Source organism: Alligator sinensis, unplaced genomic scaffold (genome assembly GCF_000455745.1).
Source record: "Alligator sinensis unplaced genomic scaffold, ASM45574v1 scaffold1097_1, whole genome shotgun sequence".
NCBI lineage: Eukaryota > Metazoa > Chordata > Crocodylia > Alligatoridae > Alligator > Alligator sinensis.
The window spans coordinates 1,080,250-1,096,461 of NW_005841950.1; the positions used below are offsets into that span (position 1 = coordinate 1,080,250).

A 16,212-nucleotide genomic window follows, 5' to 3' on the forward strand; every position below is an offset into this window, starting at 1 on the left:
CCCCCCCCCCCCCCCGCCCTTAGGCTGAGATCCCAGTAGGGGAGCAGAGCTGGGCCGGGGATAGGAAACCAGTGCATCCCTGTGAGGGAGAAAGATTCCTGGAGGGCAGCTGGGGGACTCCCATTTTCAGTGTGGAAAAGCCAGAGTCCTGCTGCATCTAAGAGAGCTGAAGGGCACCCAGAGCTAAGCCAGCCTCTTGTCAATCTCAAGCCCAGTCTGGAGCTGCTGATACAGGGACTCTGGCAATGAAGGCTGTACATACAATTAGTGCCAATCAACAGGTTTAGTCCAAGGCAGATGAACCTGATATCCCCCTTCCTTGCAGGTCTGGTTGATGGAAGGAGTTGTTGGTACAATCATGTACTTGGATTTCCCGCTGCTTGACATCGGGATAAACAATCTCTCTGCAGGCTCAATAGGGAGAGTTTTAAATGGGTTGAAAACTGACTGGCTGTTAGATCTCTGCTGTTGCTTGCTAGTGAAGGAACATCATTTGGCTGGGGGGAGTTTTGGGGGCCCTGCAGGGATCTGTTTCTTGTCCAGTGCTACTCTATCTTTGTGAAAGGCCTGGAAAGAAATGAAATATAACATTGCTGCTGATAAAGTGACAGCAGAGCGGGGAGGGGGGGGGGGCAGTCCCAAAGCCGATGATCCGCTGCCAGTGGTGTGGAGCACCATGGGAAGCTGTGTGCAGTCAAATCACAGGCATAGCATGCAGTCTAGTACCAGGTCATGCTCCTAGGAACCAAGACCATCAAGCAGGATTGTTCGGGGGAGGGCTGCACCCTTGAAAGCAGTGACTGAAAAGGGCTCAGGGGTTACAGGAGATTAGCAGCTCACTGAGCAGATAAGTGTGGGGTGAGAGGGGAGGAAGCATGAATGGTTCAGTGCCCAGTTCAAGACTTCAAAAAAGGATGGTAAAAAGTCAGGACAGGTTTAGCAAAGAGCTGCTGAGCTGATGGGCTGGCAGCCTGGGAAACCACAAGCAGGAGAGAGAGCAGGAGAGAGGAGGAGGTGCATTTATCTTATCAAAGGGAAGGTTAAGAGATGATTTAATCACAGCCTCTAAGTACCTACATGGGGCGGAGATTTCTGATAGCAAAGGGCTCTCCAATGTGGCAGACAAAGGCAGCAGGAGATCCAGCCACTGGAAGGTGAAGGAAAACAATCGTGAGCTGAAGATAAGGTGCAAGTGCTTAACAACAGAGTCTAATTATCTATCAGAATCTCGGAGTGTGCAGGAGGATCTGCTCATGGAGCCTTTCCTGTGAGTTTGGATGTCTTTCTAAAGGCTGTTCTTTCATAACCTAGAATCTCCTGAGCTTTTGGGGCTGTCCAGCAAGGGTGCTCCAAGAAGGGTGGTAATGTGTGTGTGTGACTGAAGGATCAAGATGGGCTGAAAAACCTCCCTATCCTGTAGGGCTGTGTAATACCTCCTACTTGCATGGCTGCAGAGTTGCTGCTCCAGAATTCGAGCTTTCCTTTTCATTAGTGCAGATCATCTTGCTAGCATGGCCTGGGTGATGCAGACTCTGCCACAGCTGCCTGAGTCTGCAGAGAACCTGACACACCAGCAATGTGAAGGAGTAGCTACCCCATGTATTGACAGATGAATCTTGTATTCTGAAGGGGACAGGCTATTCCTAGTGTTATTTGTTTCACAGCTGCCCATTTTAACAGAAATCTTCAGTTCAGCTGCTTCCCTGGTTGTCATATCCCCAGCTGTGCTGCACTGATGGTATTGTTCAATTTTGTGTTTAAATTAGGCCCTGATATTTTGGACCTGTTCTAGACTGTCAGCTTTGCATGCGAGAGTCTACTTTTGCTGCAAAACATAGTGCCCTCCTGCTTCTGGGCATGGGGCTAAGGAGACATGGGAGTCCCTGGCACTACTGTGGGGTGAGCTCTGTTTGTCTGCAGTCACCTTAAGTAAAGGAGTAGAAATAATCTGTCCTTACCTACAAGGTTCATTCACAGGAGCGGTAGCCAAGCATGCTTAAAGTGGCAGGCAGTAAAGTGTCTAAAGGGGACATGCAGAGTCAGATTGGCTGAACAAACATGCATGGCAGCTTCAGGCCTGGGGCAGAGTGTGGGATGTACACTGGGGTCATTGGGTTAAGGCATCCTGAAAGATCTGGCTTCAGAGTTGCATCTGCCTTGCAGTGCTTTCTTTTGCACAGACAGCGACTAGGTTGGGGCAGAGGAAGGCAGTTCTTTTGGAAAGCCAGAGCCTGGACTGCCACCAGTGAGATCCAGTGACTGACTACAGGCACCAGCTCCGCTACATACTTGGTAAAAAGGTAAATGAGCCATGTGCCTGGCAGTTTGGTGTCCAGCTGGGAGCTGTCACAGCCTTGTGGGAAAGAGCAAGCACAGCTTTTGTCCCACCTGTGACAGGAAGTCAGGTCACTCCCTTCCCATCCACCACCCCACCTGCTATTAATACAACTGCAGAGTCACAGATTTGGGTCCCTGCTGGTGCAGGACACCAGGAATCAGAAGTCCTGGAAGGCAGAGCAGCTGCAATCAGCTGGGTGTGGTCTTCTGAGCAAAAGGGCCTGATTTTTGTGTCCCTGTCCATGACTCACTGGCCAGCTCTGTGCCAAGTTCCAGGGTCACAGTGAGGGCAGCCTGTTGGCAGTACGTTGTCCAGAAGTTGCGCTGTTCAGCTGAGGCATCCCAGGCAGCCTTAATGCTGCCCCATGGGCGGGAGGGGGATTTGGCAGGGCAGTCAGAGAGCCCAGCTCCTCGCATCAGCCATCGTACTCCTCACAGCGGTGCCCTGTCTGTTAGTTCCCTAACCCAGAGCCATGGAGAAGTGGGAGCTGCCTCAGTGCCAGTGCAAGGACCAGCACAAAGACCTACCCAATCCCCACTCTCTGGAGCTTGGCATTACCAGCTGTGACAGCTCCCTCTTGCTGGCCCTTTGAAGACCCCTGTGCTGAGTGTTGTATGAGGTGCCCCCTGTGCACCAGTTCAGCTTCCCAGGGGCACCAGAACCTTGACTGGACAGCATAGGTCTATTGCGTAGCCCCCTTGCAAGGACAGTTTGAGCCCGAGGTCATGGCACTCCAGCTTTGGGCTCTCCAGAGTCCAGGCATGTTTGCCAAGTCAGATTGGAAACCAGGCAGCTGGAAGGAGAAAGGATCTTGGCTTGGCAGTGGGGCCTGCCTGCCTTGTCTCTGGGTTGTCCTCTTGTGTGGCTCTATCCTGCTGGCAAGCTGGCCCAGCCTGTTCCCCCTGCCTCTGGTACTTTATCCCAGCTGAATCAGGGAGTGGTGACCTTGTGCAGGTCTGTGCTGAGACCGTGAGGGGAACAGGCCTCAGCCCAGCCAGAGAAGAATTGCTAAGGAGAGGGCAGGCAGAGGCCCGGGCACTCCCCTCCATTGCTCGATAGTATGGGCAACTTTCCAGCCTGGGATGTGGTATCTGAACACAGTCCTGGCTGTGTGACCAGCTTCAAGCCTGCCCTGATCAGACACTGGCTAGGATTTATACCTAGGGCATCAGCGTGGCACTCCTAGGGTCTCCCTGCCTTGGCAGCCTGCCTCCTCAATCCCTCACCCTCTGCCCTTCAGAAGAGGCAGCTGTGCTCAGTTGAGTCTGCGCCCTGAATGCTCGCCCCCCACCTCTCATCTTCTTGACCAGGGTGCTGCCTGACTTGGCTTTGGGACCTTTCTGGGGTGCCCAGGCCACAACTTGCACCTGAGTGTTTGGTGTGGGCCTGTCTAGGCTGCCTAGCCAGTCCTGTGACCTGGCTTTGCTGGACCATACGGGTGCAGGGCCTCAAGCTGCTCCTGGCTCTGTGTAGCATGGCCTGTGTGGGTTACAATCTCTCCTGCCCTGCCTGCTCTGTGCTGAGGTGAGGGGGCTGCTTGCCTCTATGAACTCTTCAGTGGTGTCGGAGGCACTGAGGACAGCCCTTTAGCTGAGGGGGAGTTGGAGGTTTCCCGGCTTGCAGCTGCTTGTGCTTCTAATGCCAAGGTCTGCTCCTTTGAACCTGTCCTACTCTGGTTCAGGCCTAGTCAGTTCTTTGCCAAACCCCACAAAACATGGCAGGGACTGGGGGATTGAGGAGAGCTGCATCATAAGGCTGATGTTGCTGGGCTTTTTTCACTGCTCCTCTATGTTCTTTGCTGAGGGAAGACACCCCAAGCACATGGACCTTGTGTTTCCATAGTGTTTGCACCTCATACTCTACATGAAAGAGAGGGTTTCAGTGGGGTCAGGTAGGGGAGCTGTGTCAGAGCAGACATGGGGCTTTCTGCTTTCAGAAGGCTCAGAGGCACTAAATGACTTGCCTCAGGTCATCCCAGGAGTCAGTGGCAGAGCAGGAAATCAAGCTCAAGTCTCTTTGAGTGCCCAAGCCTCTGTAAAGTCAGAGCAGTGTCAGAGGTAGCATGTGGCACTCGGTCAGAGAGGGGCTGTGGGGCTTGCTCAGCGTCTTTGTCTTCGTGTGCATGTAAGCGCTGAACAGGTTGCTGAGAGCTCTCTACATACCCCAGCTGTGCTTTGAGAGCATGGGGCACCCTGTGTAATGCCATTGGCCACCGCCCCAGTGCCAGGCAGAAGCAGGTGGGGGCACGAGGGACTTCCTAACAGTGTATGTATCCCTGGCTGAGCTCAACCGAGTAGCACTGAAGGGGAGGCTGAGGGGATAATGGACAGCTGTGCGATAGGAGAGGTCTGTGGGGGTCTGGAGGCTCCTGAAGAACAGCGAGATGAAAGGAAGCTGGTGAGTGTTGCAGGGAGGGAGATGCATGGAACTGCGGGTTTCTTCCCGATTTTCATAGGCTGGGAAGCAGTGATTGGGCAATGCATCGCCCCGGTCCCTATCAGAGGCCATGGACACCTACTTGGGATATTGGGTCCATCCCTTGCACAGTTCCTGAGCTGAGCAGACTCAATGGGGAGGACAGACACTCCTTCTGTATAGCTAGGTGCACAGGGCAAGGCACAGTTGCCTGTCCTGGGGCAAACTGCCTGGCAGCTGTGTATAACCCAGAATGCACAGTGCAGTCTGGCTGCCCTGGATCACCGAGTGGGCATGACAGGTCCCAGTCAATGTTCTGAGCTGCTGGCCTCAGACAGCTGCGCATTCTCCTGGAGGTGATACAGGCCAACAGGGGGTCATCCTGCTCTGTGTGGCCTGGGGGATGTCTTCCCTGCAGCAGGAGATGGAAGCAATCTTGTCCCCCTGTATTTGGGAGAGGCAGGTTTTACGCAACACCCCTGCCCACAGGTCTGAGACGAGGGCCCCCTTTGAAGAGATGGGGAGATCGAGGCATAGAGGTGTGAGGTGTCATGCTTAGGTCACGTAGCAGGTTGCTGGTGGGTATGAGAATAGAACCCAGGAGTCCTCGCTGCCCTGTTCCCTTCTCCTAGGTGACTTGGAACCCGGCGATCAGTCCCTTTTGGGGGGTGGGCATAGCTCCTGCTGTGTGGCATTTCCCGTGGTTGTGGATGCTGGAGGGGATGGTGGAGGCACCCCTCACGTAGGCATGGGGTTGACATATCTTGTGTATGTATGTGCTCATATGGAGTGGGGTTGGATAATGGCCTACCAGGTGCTGGAGTCCCATGTGACCTAGGGCCCTGCTCCTGCTGCCACCATGTGATGGGGTGACAGCCCCAAGACCTAGGCCCAGGCACAGTCCTGCTCCCATTGTGCCCCTCTCCCCACAAGCAGCATCTCTAGCACAGGGCCTGGGACTTCTTTTGGAGCTGTTAGGAAGGCACACAGACACCTGTGGCAGCCTGGATGCTCAGCCTGTCTCCTTGGTACATCCCAGGCTCCTTGCACATATAGGCTGTGCTGGCTGCCAGTGAACAGCCACATGGTTGGGGAGAGGGGCAAGGCTGCCTGGGATCCCACAGGACAAGGAACTTGGCTGAGGGTGCCTAGAGACAGAGCTGTGCTGTGTGGAAATCAGCCAGCCAGGAAGCTCTTGGGTGTGGGCCTTTCCTGCCCTGAGCTTCCCCCAGTGACTCATCCTGTCCAAGCCCTACAGCCTGCCCAGGCCCAGCCATGTAGACCTGCTGGCAAGAGCTCCTGTTCCACCTGCCCCCTGCTTCAGGGAACCGCCATGAATCACCTGTTGTGGGGAGCTTCATTTGAGCCAGCCAGGGTCATGCGACTCATCTAGCCAGTAGCAAAATCCCAGCCCCATGTGTGCAGCTTCTGGGCTTATGATATAGAATGGCATTCTTGGCTGACCATGGACTCTTGCGCCCTTTCAACAGTGCCACCCTGGCATGATGCCTCTGGTCTGTATATAACACCTAGCATCCATCGTGCTTCAGAGCTGAGCTGTGCTGTGCCCTAGCAACCAACAGGTGCAGAGATGTGGTCCCAGTTGTCATCCTTAATTCTGCCCCTGAGTGTGTCACTCTTGCACTGTGTGGTCACACACTTCATGTGTAATGGCACAAACTCCCTGGTGATGCCACACGTATGGAGTCTCTCTTTGAAGTGGACACTCTCCTGCTCCCAGGCTGTCTAGTAACTAGCACCTCTCATTTTCAAGGCTTTTAATGCATAGTGTTGGGGCTGCTATTACAAGCCTTGAAAACAGGGGAGATGGCCATGCCTCAGACTCACTTGCTCCCATCAATATGAAGGCTTCTGACAGATGCTTCTGTCACTGTCTCTATGCAGTTAGACATAGTTAGCCATGTTAGTTTGAAGTCAAGTAGAAGGCAGGGTAGATTTGCACCTTAGGGACTAACCAAAGTAGATATATAGCACAGGCTTTCATGAGCTGTAGCTCACTTCATCTATGCAGCTCACCAAAGTAAAATTATGTTACAGGATAGACAGTGGGGCTGAAAGGTACTAAGCCCTTGAGACAATTAACCAGTGTGCAGAGAGCTGATGTTTGTTATAATGTAAGCAGTGGGCATAAAAATTGGGACTGGCATCACGTTATATGGTTAAGAGAATGATGCCCTTATCTTGCATTCATGCAAAGGGAGTATGCTGTACCTTGCACTACAGACATAAAAGTCTGATCTCGTTCCTACCAAGCTTTCATTTAAAAAAAAAAAAAGAAAGAAAGAAATACTACCTTGCACTCCAGGCTGGGTTGCATTCCAGGTGCTTCCCGGACCCATTGTGAAGCACCTGATTACACACATCAGCCTCACATTTTAGGCAGCAGTAATTCTGCAAAGAGCTGCATATAAATCAGAGAGCCTGTGGAGAAAGGTGTTTTTTTTTGCACTGGGGAGCCCAGAGAGGAGAATTTGAACTTGGAGCTCTCCAGAGTGATTAGAATATGAAACAGAAGCACGCTCTTGCCATCTACCAGCAAAACACGGAGGATGGTTCACCTGCAGGATGAGGCATTTTGTACGTTTTTAAATGAAAGAATCTCCCCAAATATCCTTCAGACAGAGTGAGGTAGGACTGAGCATGCAGCTTAAACAAACAGCAGCTCATTCGAACAAAAGCTTGCTGGCAGAAAGGGAGCCTGTGGTGAGGGTCCCATAGATGGTCTTAACTCTGATCTCAGAGACCCCTGCATTCTTCTTACCTGTCCATCTGGGCCCCAGACTCACACAGCCACCGGCTTTTCAGTGCATTAACAAGGCTCTTCCTGTTGAAGGGCATGTGGGTGTTGCGTTGGGTGTGAGAGTGCAGCTTCCTGGTCAGTGGGTGGCACAGCTCACCTGTGTGCCAAGCCCCAGAGAAGGGGTGCTGTTACAGCACAGCAGCTGCTGCTGTTAGCTCTAAAGGGCCCTGGTTCAGTGCCCAGGGGAGAAATTAAAATAGTTATCATCACATGTGTGCTAGCCTGGAGGGGTGGTATGTGGTGTGGGTACCTGTGTGTGTGCATTGTTACATTTCTCTCTCATGCAGACATTGGCCGTGAGCAGTAGGGGGTCAGGTCCTGCATGGGAGTAGGAGCATGTACGCTTGTGTCAAGGCACACGTGATTCTAGGTGATATGTATTTGATTTTCAGCCATGTCTTTCTCACTCCCTCCCCTGACTTCTGTTTCATTTTGTTCTTGCACAAAGTGAACATAAATAATACAGCAGGACAAGCTTAACTGCTGTGTTGAAGGCCCAAGTGTGTGTTCTCCCCCTTTTCCCCCCACATGTTGACACACCACGATGCAGACAAAAGGTGACATTTCTGAAGGCCGGAGTGATGCAGGGGCCCAGTCACGTGGGTGCTATTGAAAGGATCAGCCCAAGGGCACACGGAGCTGTTGCAGAATAGGCATTTAATCCGAATTACCTTTCAAGCATAGACAAGCCCTAAACTGGAGGTGCATTTGCTGGGGCTAGAGTGTGTGTGTTTGTGTGGGGTGGGGTGGGGGGGGAGGAGGGATTAGGGGTGAGTGTGAAAAGGGTGGGGGAGGGGGATGAGGGTTTTTAGAGGAGAAGTGGGGAAATTTGAAGGGATTGGGGGAACACACACAGACACACACTCTATCTCTGCTGCAGGGTGGGCAGGCACAGGCGGGATGGGGATCCTGTCCCTGTCAGCTGGAGCAGTCAGGTGTTGCCTGGGTACCTAGGGCATGCTGATATGATGACTCCCCACACCTGTGGCTTGCCCAGCTGTTAGCCACCCAGGTGCTGGTGTGGGTTATGCCTCACTACTGTTGGGGGCACTGCCAGTGCCATGCCAGTGCCTGTTTGCTTGCAGCAGCCTGCCTTGCTGTTCCTCACACAGGAGGCCTCTGAGGAGCTGCCCTGTCTGGGGCACAGCCCACGCGCTGAAGGTCGCTGCCGTGACAGCCATGCTCCGTAGCCCTGCTCCTACTCTTTGTCTGGGCCAACAGCTCCCTGCAAACAATGCTGGAAGAAAGGACGCCACACGTCTCTCAAAGTCCAGCCTTCAAATTAGGGAACACGAGATCTACAGTTGCCAGGGCAACCTTAATTTGGCCCTGCATGCCTCTCCATTAGGATACAATCTGTAATTGCCCGTTCCTGGCGATATGTCCTGCAGGAGCTGGGCTCGCTTGGTGCCCAGGGAAGCAGACAGCTGCTCCAGATTTCTTTTGTAGCCTCAGTGTGTTGCGCAGCCTCCACTGTATCTAACTGCAAACCTGGCACTGAATGTAGGATTGTTAACTACCTCCCAGCCTTTTCCATGATGCTTATGGTCTTGGCAGTATGTGATCTCCTCTGGTAGTAACAGGTTTATCTTTTCAGCCTCGCTGGAAGGGATGGCAGCTAAGGCATGGGGGAAGGGAAGAAAGTTGATGCTTGCTAAAGTTAGTATTTTTTGTCAAGGCCTCTGTGATCAGGTGTCCAGCATGGGCCATTTGGGGCTCAATTCCCCAGAGCTCTTAGCGGCTTGTTTGGCCAGGGCCTGGCAGCCCCTGAGTGATGGCATGGTGCAGAGGGTGGAGGGGGAAAGGAGCTTGTCTGCGTTACAGATGAAGGAATGGAGATGGCAAGGCAGAGTCCCTTGTCTGAAGTCCTGTCACAAGCCAGTGGCTGAGTCGGGTCCAGACCACAGGCTCTCTGCTTGGCCATCCAGATCCTGCCACCCATGGCACTGGGCACCTGTCCCTTCCCAGCAAGTTCATGAGTGGTTGGGCACTCTTGGCACTTCAGGAAATCAAAGTCAGGTCTGGACACCCTGGGAATGAGGTGTGCCTATGCGCTGACCCATTAGGGAAGTCTGTTTTAAGGGACTCGCCTAGCAACACCTCAGAACATGGTTTTGGAGTTGCGGGAAGGATCTGGCTTCAGAGGCGGCTGTTTTATGCTGGCCGTTGCTTGCTGAGAAGCAGTGGGCCTAGAGCTGGGCTTGTCCTGTACAGACCAGATCTTCCTTCCTGGTATAATTGTTGAGCAAGGGAAGGGGGGTGTGCAGGACTTGGAGGCTCAGGGCTCAATAGAAGCATTGAGGCATGAACTCCGTATCTCCTGGTCATAAGGAGGCATCTTCACTTAGATGAGGGGAGGGAGGGTGGGCACTTGCTGACAGGGCCAGGAGGGCACTGCGTATGCTTTAGGATCAGAGAACGGGCAGGGCCTGTGGCACCAAGCCCTGAACAGGAAGTTCGCAAGTGAGCCTCCATTGGACATGGTGGAAGTTCATAACCAGTTTCCTAAGCCAAGCACATTTGGCTCCATTTGCACGGGACCAGCGGCAGGCAACTCCCTGGCCCTGGGAGCCTCTGCTGCTAAGTTTGAGAGCCTAAGACCAAGCCACAGAGGCATTGTGGCTCTTATAGTTTCATAGTTTCATAGTTTTAGCGTCGGAAGGGACCTAATAGATCTTCTAGCCCGACCCCCCGCCAGGGCGGAAGAACAACAAAAGAACCCTAAAAACAAAAAAACGGGACTCAAATGAGTCCAGCCAGGTAGGTATCCAGCCTCTTCTTAAAGATCCCCAGGGTAGGGGCCAGCACCACCTCCCTTGGAAGTTGGTTCCAGCTCCTAGCCGCCCTAACTGTGAAGTAGTTTTTTCGGATGTCCAATCTGTACCTCCTCTCCATCAACTTGTGCCCATTACTCCTTGTTATGCCAGCGGGGGCTAGGGGAAACAGCGTCTCCCCCAAACCCTTCTGGTTCCCCCTAGTGAGTTTATAGACGGTCACCAGGTCCCCCCTCAGCCTTCTCTTGTGGAGGCTGAATAGGTTCAGGTCCCGCAGTCTCTCACTGTAGGGTCTGCCCTGTTGTCCCCGGATCATGCGGGTGGCCCTCCTCTGGACCCTCTCCATGTTGTCCACATCCCTCCTGAAATGGGGCGCACAGAACTGGACACAATACTCCAGCTGCGGCCTGACCAGCGTCGCATAGAGGGGGAGGATCACCTCCCTGGCTCTACTCGAGATGCACCTGTGGATGCACGACAAGGTCCGGTTAGCCCTGCCAACCATGACCTCGCATTGTCGGCCCATGTTCATCTTGGAGTCAATAATGACACCAAGATCCCTTTCCGCCTCCGTGCTCTCAAGTAGGGAGCTCCCCATCGTATAAGTGTGCTGCTGGTTCCTACTACCCAAGTGCAGCACCCTGCACTTGTCCGTATTGAAACACATCCTGTTCCTGTTTGCCCACCCCTGTAACCTATCCAGATCCTTCTGCAATCTCTCTCTCCCTGCTAGCGTGCTCACCTCCCCCCAAATTTTGGTGTCATCAGCGAATTTAAACAGGTTGCTTTCCACCCCAACATCAAGATCGCTGATGAAGAAATTGAACAGCGCAGGCCCCAGGACCGAGCCCTGGGGGACTCCACTACCCACCTCCCCCCAAGTCGAGTATGATCCATCCACCACCACCCTCTGAGTGCGACCCTTCAGCCAATCTGCAATCCATCTGACTGTGTAGGCATCTATGCCACAGTCGCCTAGTTTATTAATTAGGATGGGGTGAGAGACGGTGTCAAAGGCCTTGCTGAAGTCCAGAAAGACTACATCCACCGCGACACCTGCGTCCATGGCCTTTGTGACCTGATCATAAAAGGCAATCAGGTTGGTCTGACATGATCTCCCCCTAATAAATCCATGCTGATTGCCCCTGAGCATCATTTCTGATGCCGGCCCATCACAAATGTGCTCCTTGATGATCTTCTCAAAGAGTTTCCCCAGGATTGAGGTAAGACTGACGGGCCTATAATTGCCCGGGTCCTCCCTTTTCCCTTTTTTGAAGATGGGGACCACATTAGCTACCTTCCAATCGTCTGGCACCTGGCCCAAGCACCACGATCGCTCGTAGAGCCGTGCCAGGGGCCCTGCAATAACCCCAGCCAGCTCCCTCAGCACCCTGGGGTGGAGAGCATCCGGACCCGCTGACTTGAACGCGTCCAGCCCCTCCAGAAGCTCTCTAACCCGGTCCTCCCCAACCTGAGGTCTGAAGGCGATCCCCTCGCGTCCGGCTTCTATCACAGCAGGGAAGTCCCGGTCCCTGCACAAGAAAACGGAGGTGAAGAATTGGTTAAAGAGGTCCGCTTTATCCTCTGACGCAACCACCAGATTGCCCCGCATATCCTGCAGGGGCCCCACATTACCCGGCGCCTTCTTCATCCTCCCAATATATTTGAAAAAGGACTTTTTGTTATCCTTAATCCTGGACGCTAATCCGAGCTCTATCTCCGCCTTGGCCTTCCTAACAGCCCGCCTGCAGGCCCGAGCAGAGGAGGTATACTCCTCTTTGGAGATTACACCCCCCTTCCACCGGGCGTACGCCACCCTTTTGGCAAGCAGGCATTCCCGGACACCCTTGGTGAGCCAGGGGGGCTTTTGGACACTCCTGCCCGCCTTGCTTCTTGTCGGGATGGACACCCCTTGGGCCCCGAGTATCGTTTCCTTAAGGAACGACCACTCCTCTTGGACGCTGAGTTCCTCTGCCCTCAAGGACCCCAGTTCCTCTCCCACTAATCTCCTCATCTCACTGAAGTTGGCCCTCCTGAAGTCTAGGGCCACCACCTTGCTGCGGGCCCTTGACACTCTACGCTGGATGGTGAATTCCAGCACGCGATGATCACTATTGCCCAGGTGGTCAAGAACCTGGAGGCCTCTTACCAGGTCGTCGCCTGCGGCCAGGACCAGGTCCAGCAGAGCATCTCCTCTGGTGGGACTGTGCACCTCCTGAATCAAGTGGAGGTCCTGCAACTCGGCCAAGAACCTCCTGGAGCGGTCCGTCCCGGCTGACTGCTCCTCCCAGCAGATGTCCGGGTAATTAAAATCGCCCATGACAACTACATCCCTTGCTTTTAGTGTCTCTGCAAGCTGGCCTGAAAATTCCCTGTCCAGCTCCTCCTCTTGATTGGGGGGTCTATAATAGACCCCCACCGTCAAATCCCTCTCGCCTTGCCCCCCCTGGATCTTGACCCAGAGCACTTCAGCTTGCCCTTCCCCTGACCCCATTCTGCTGGCAGAGGATGTGTAGTGCTCCTTGACATAGAGTGCCAGCCCCCCCTTTCCTGCCTTCTCTATCCTGCCTGTACAGCCTATAGCCCCTAATGTTAACTGCCCAGTCATGGGACGAGTCCCACCACGTCTCTGTTAACCCTACGACATCTGGATTTGAACAAGCTATTCTGAGGGCGAGTTCCTCCTGTTTGTTCCCCAAATTTCTTCAGAAATAGCATCCTAAGAGTTTCCACCCTGGGCCCCACCTGCCTTGGAGCACAGCACCTCTCCACGACCATCCGCCCAGCCGGTGGGCCTTGCAGTCAGGGGGCCGTTTCACCAGTACACTTCTAGGGGACCTAGGGGTGCTGCTACAGATTGGGTGTGTGACACTGTGAGGGTGGTAAGAGGGTGCCAATGCCTTGCACTTTCAGCCTGGCTGGTGCTGCTGCTAAGGCTCAGAGGGGCTAGGCTGTGACCTGCCACCACCTTCCCAATTGTGTGTGTGAGGGGTTGGGGCAAGACCCTGACCCTGGCTGTCTGGGATCAGTGGGATGCCTGCCTGGCCTGTAAATAGTAACTGCCTAGCATGACCCTAAGGGAGAAGAGGGCAGGGCAGGAGGGGGTGGGCCTGGGTCTGGGCTCTGCCCAAACACATGTTGCAGCCTTCCCCATTCCCACAGAAGCCCCACATCAGCCTTCTCCACTGACCTCAGCCAGGAGCCTACTGGTGATTTATTGCTAGCATGAGAAAGGGAAGGCTTTGAACTTCCAGGAGGGAGGAGGGAGAGCACTTCTTCCTGAGAGGAAGCTGTCCTGTGGGGCCATGACTTCACTGCTGCCATCAAGGCTTCCCCCCTCCCCAGAGAAAGGCAAAGCAGTCCAGGTCCTTTCACAGCTACCAGGCCCTGGGACCCCACCTCTGCCCCTCCAACACCCAAAGACCCCCTGGACTAATTGTAGAGGCTACCTTGGGAAGAGTGTGGATCTCTACTTTGCCTCTCTGTACTGAGCCCACGCAGGATGAGGGCTGCATGCTAAAAACTGGAGCATTTCTCTGGCTTGCTTTATGGCTGACTGTACTACATGTGGGGCTGAGCCCAGACAGGTCCCCTGTTAGACACCGGCCTGCCTGTTAGCATGTCAGGGCTTGGGCCTGACTGAACTAGGGGCCATAAGTGAACAGGATTGTTTGTTTACACAGCAAACAGATCCCTTGCCATTGCCAGTTCCTAGGAACATAGAGGCTCCGGCCCAGGGGCTGGTCAGGCACCAGGGCAGAGGCAGAATGGTGCTGCAGGGAGCAGGCTTGGGACACTAGCCCCATGTCTTCTCCTCCAGGGACAGATTGGTTCAGCTAATCTCTAAGGCAAGAGATCAGGTGTCCTTGAGGGATGTTTGCACCACCCTGCCTTGGGTGTTGCAGGGCTTTTGCACCCACTCACCTGCATCCTTCCTCAGGCTGTCCAGCTGAGGTCACCAGTGCCTCATTCAGTCTTTGTTCTGGGTAATTTACAGCTGAGCATTGCACTTTCTCAGGTGTGTGTAAAGGAACTGGCTCCATTTCTGGCTTCCCCTCTCTGTGCCGAAGCCGCTATAGGGGGAAGGGCTGCAGATGGGCCTTGCAGAGGGCAGACATTGCTTCTAGCTTAAAGGGCTTCTCCCAGTTTTCTTAGTGGCCCACTGGCCAGCAGGCTTCCTCCACATTGCTTTGAGCTGCACGTTGCAGCCCTCTGGGCTCTGCTTTGCATTACTTTTGGGGTTGGATTCCCTGCTAGGAGTCCAATGCTTAGGAAAGGTCTGTAAACAAAGGCGAGAAGGTGTCTGAGAAGGCACTGGAGGGCAAATGCCCCATTCTAGGATGTTTCTGAGCAGCCAGAGAACAATCCCAGCAGATTTCCTGTCTCCTGATGCAAGCCAGAGGCTGCCTGTTCCTGGGGAGATGCAGCCGAGGTGCAGGAAGTCCCTCCACAGGTCTGTCTGGTGCTGCCCTATACCTGAGAGTCCTCTCCCTTGCCTTCCCCTCAGGGTTTAGGGGCACTGCAGAAAGTAGATGAGATCCTTTCCTCAGACAGGATCCCTTCTGTATTGGCGTGCGTGCATGCGTGTGTGTGTGCGTGAGGGGGGTTGCATTTCAACAAGGCTAGCTGTGAGTGCCTTCTGTAGAGTGCTTCAGAACCATTCTACAGGGAAAACCTTGGAAAAATTTCAGCTTTCTAACAATGATGTAGTGAATTGCTGGTCTCCTCTTTGTTATGTTCTCTCATGTTGCTGACATTAAACAGGCACCCAGAAATATGCATGTGGGCATACACTGGTACAAGTAGCTGGCGCGCACAGGCATCCTTAGGAACACATTGCACAGGCATGTGTGTACACATGGGTGTAGACTGATGCACATACCCATCCCTGAGAGGCAGCACGTTCCCATCTCGCCCTTGGAGTGGGTGGTTTTGCTGGCATCGTGCCTCCTGTGTTCAGGTTAGACGCTTTCAAGCTGCCCAAGCTTTCAGGGGCTGTCCAGGCCCTGAGGGAGCCGGGGCCTGAGGAACCGGCTCCTTTGTGAGCCCCTAAGCGAGGCATGTGCTCAGGAAAGCCAGCGTGGGAGGTGTTTATGGCTTCTACTTCCTGTTCACTTTCCTGCTGTGTTTCAAGACTCTGGGGCTATTGTCATGCCATTCGTAGCACAGGAAGGAAGAAAAGGGTTGGGTTTAAGTGGCTGACACCAGGCACGTGGATTTGTTTGTGAATGGCCCAGGCCTGCTGCATTCCAGGGGTTCTGGCAAACATCCTCTAAATGCACCCGGTGCCTGGGGGGGGGACAAAAACACTGGAACAAAAATGGTGTGCAGTGCAGATCAGTGTGCATTGGGGTGGCTGTGCAGGGTAGGCGCAGCTGGAGGTGCAGTGTGGACTGCAAGGCCAAGCTGATTGTACTGTGTGTGCACAGCTGGAGATGCAGTGAGCACTGGGGTGGCTAGGTAGGGAGTCTGCAGCCTGATATGTAGTGCATACTGCAAGACTAGGCTGGTTGCAATGTACAGCAGGAAGTATCTTGCACACTGCAGGTCTAGAGTGGTTGCATGGGGCAACACAATGGTAACACTGTGGTGAAGGGGAGGATGTTACCTGTGACTGTTAGGTCTGGCACACATCTGTGCATTGAAGGGAGTCGCTGTCCTGGGATCTTCCTAAGAGGAGGGATGTAGTCAGTGGGAGGGACATACTGGGAAAGGTGTATAGGAGGTAGAAGGGGTGGTGGTGGGATCCTTATTCCCTGATGTTCATAACAGCATGGAGAAGAGGTAGGCCCTGCAGAGGAAGTAGCTGGGGACTGGTGTGGGGAGGACGGTACACGCAGGGAGCAAATGGGAGGTGTTTATAA

The 16,212-nt window shown here is 53.8% G+C and overlaps 1 protein-coding gene across 4 annotated transcripts in view; it reads left to right on the plus strand.

Moving 5' to 3' along the window:
- Positions 1-995: 995 nt before the first annotated feature.
- The window catches only part of SHF (Src homology 2 domain containing F), a 49,193-nt gene continuing 33,976 nt past the window's right edge, over positions 996-16,212 (plus strand). The window contains exon 1 of one of the 4 annotated variants that reach the window (XM_025199870.1): positions 996-1,267. The gene's annotated coding sequence lies outside the window, so the exon portion shown is untranslated. The remainder of the gene's footprint in view (positions 1,268-16,212) is intronic. The other 3 variants (XM_025199871.1, XR_001357753.2, XM_014518384.2) reach the window with 3 other exon arrangements.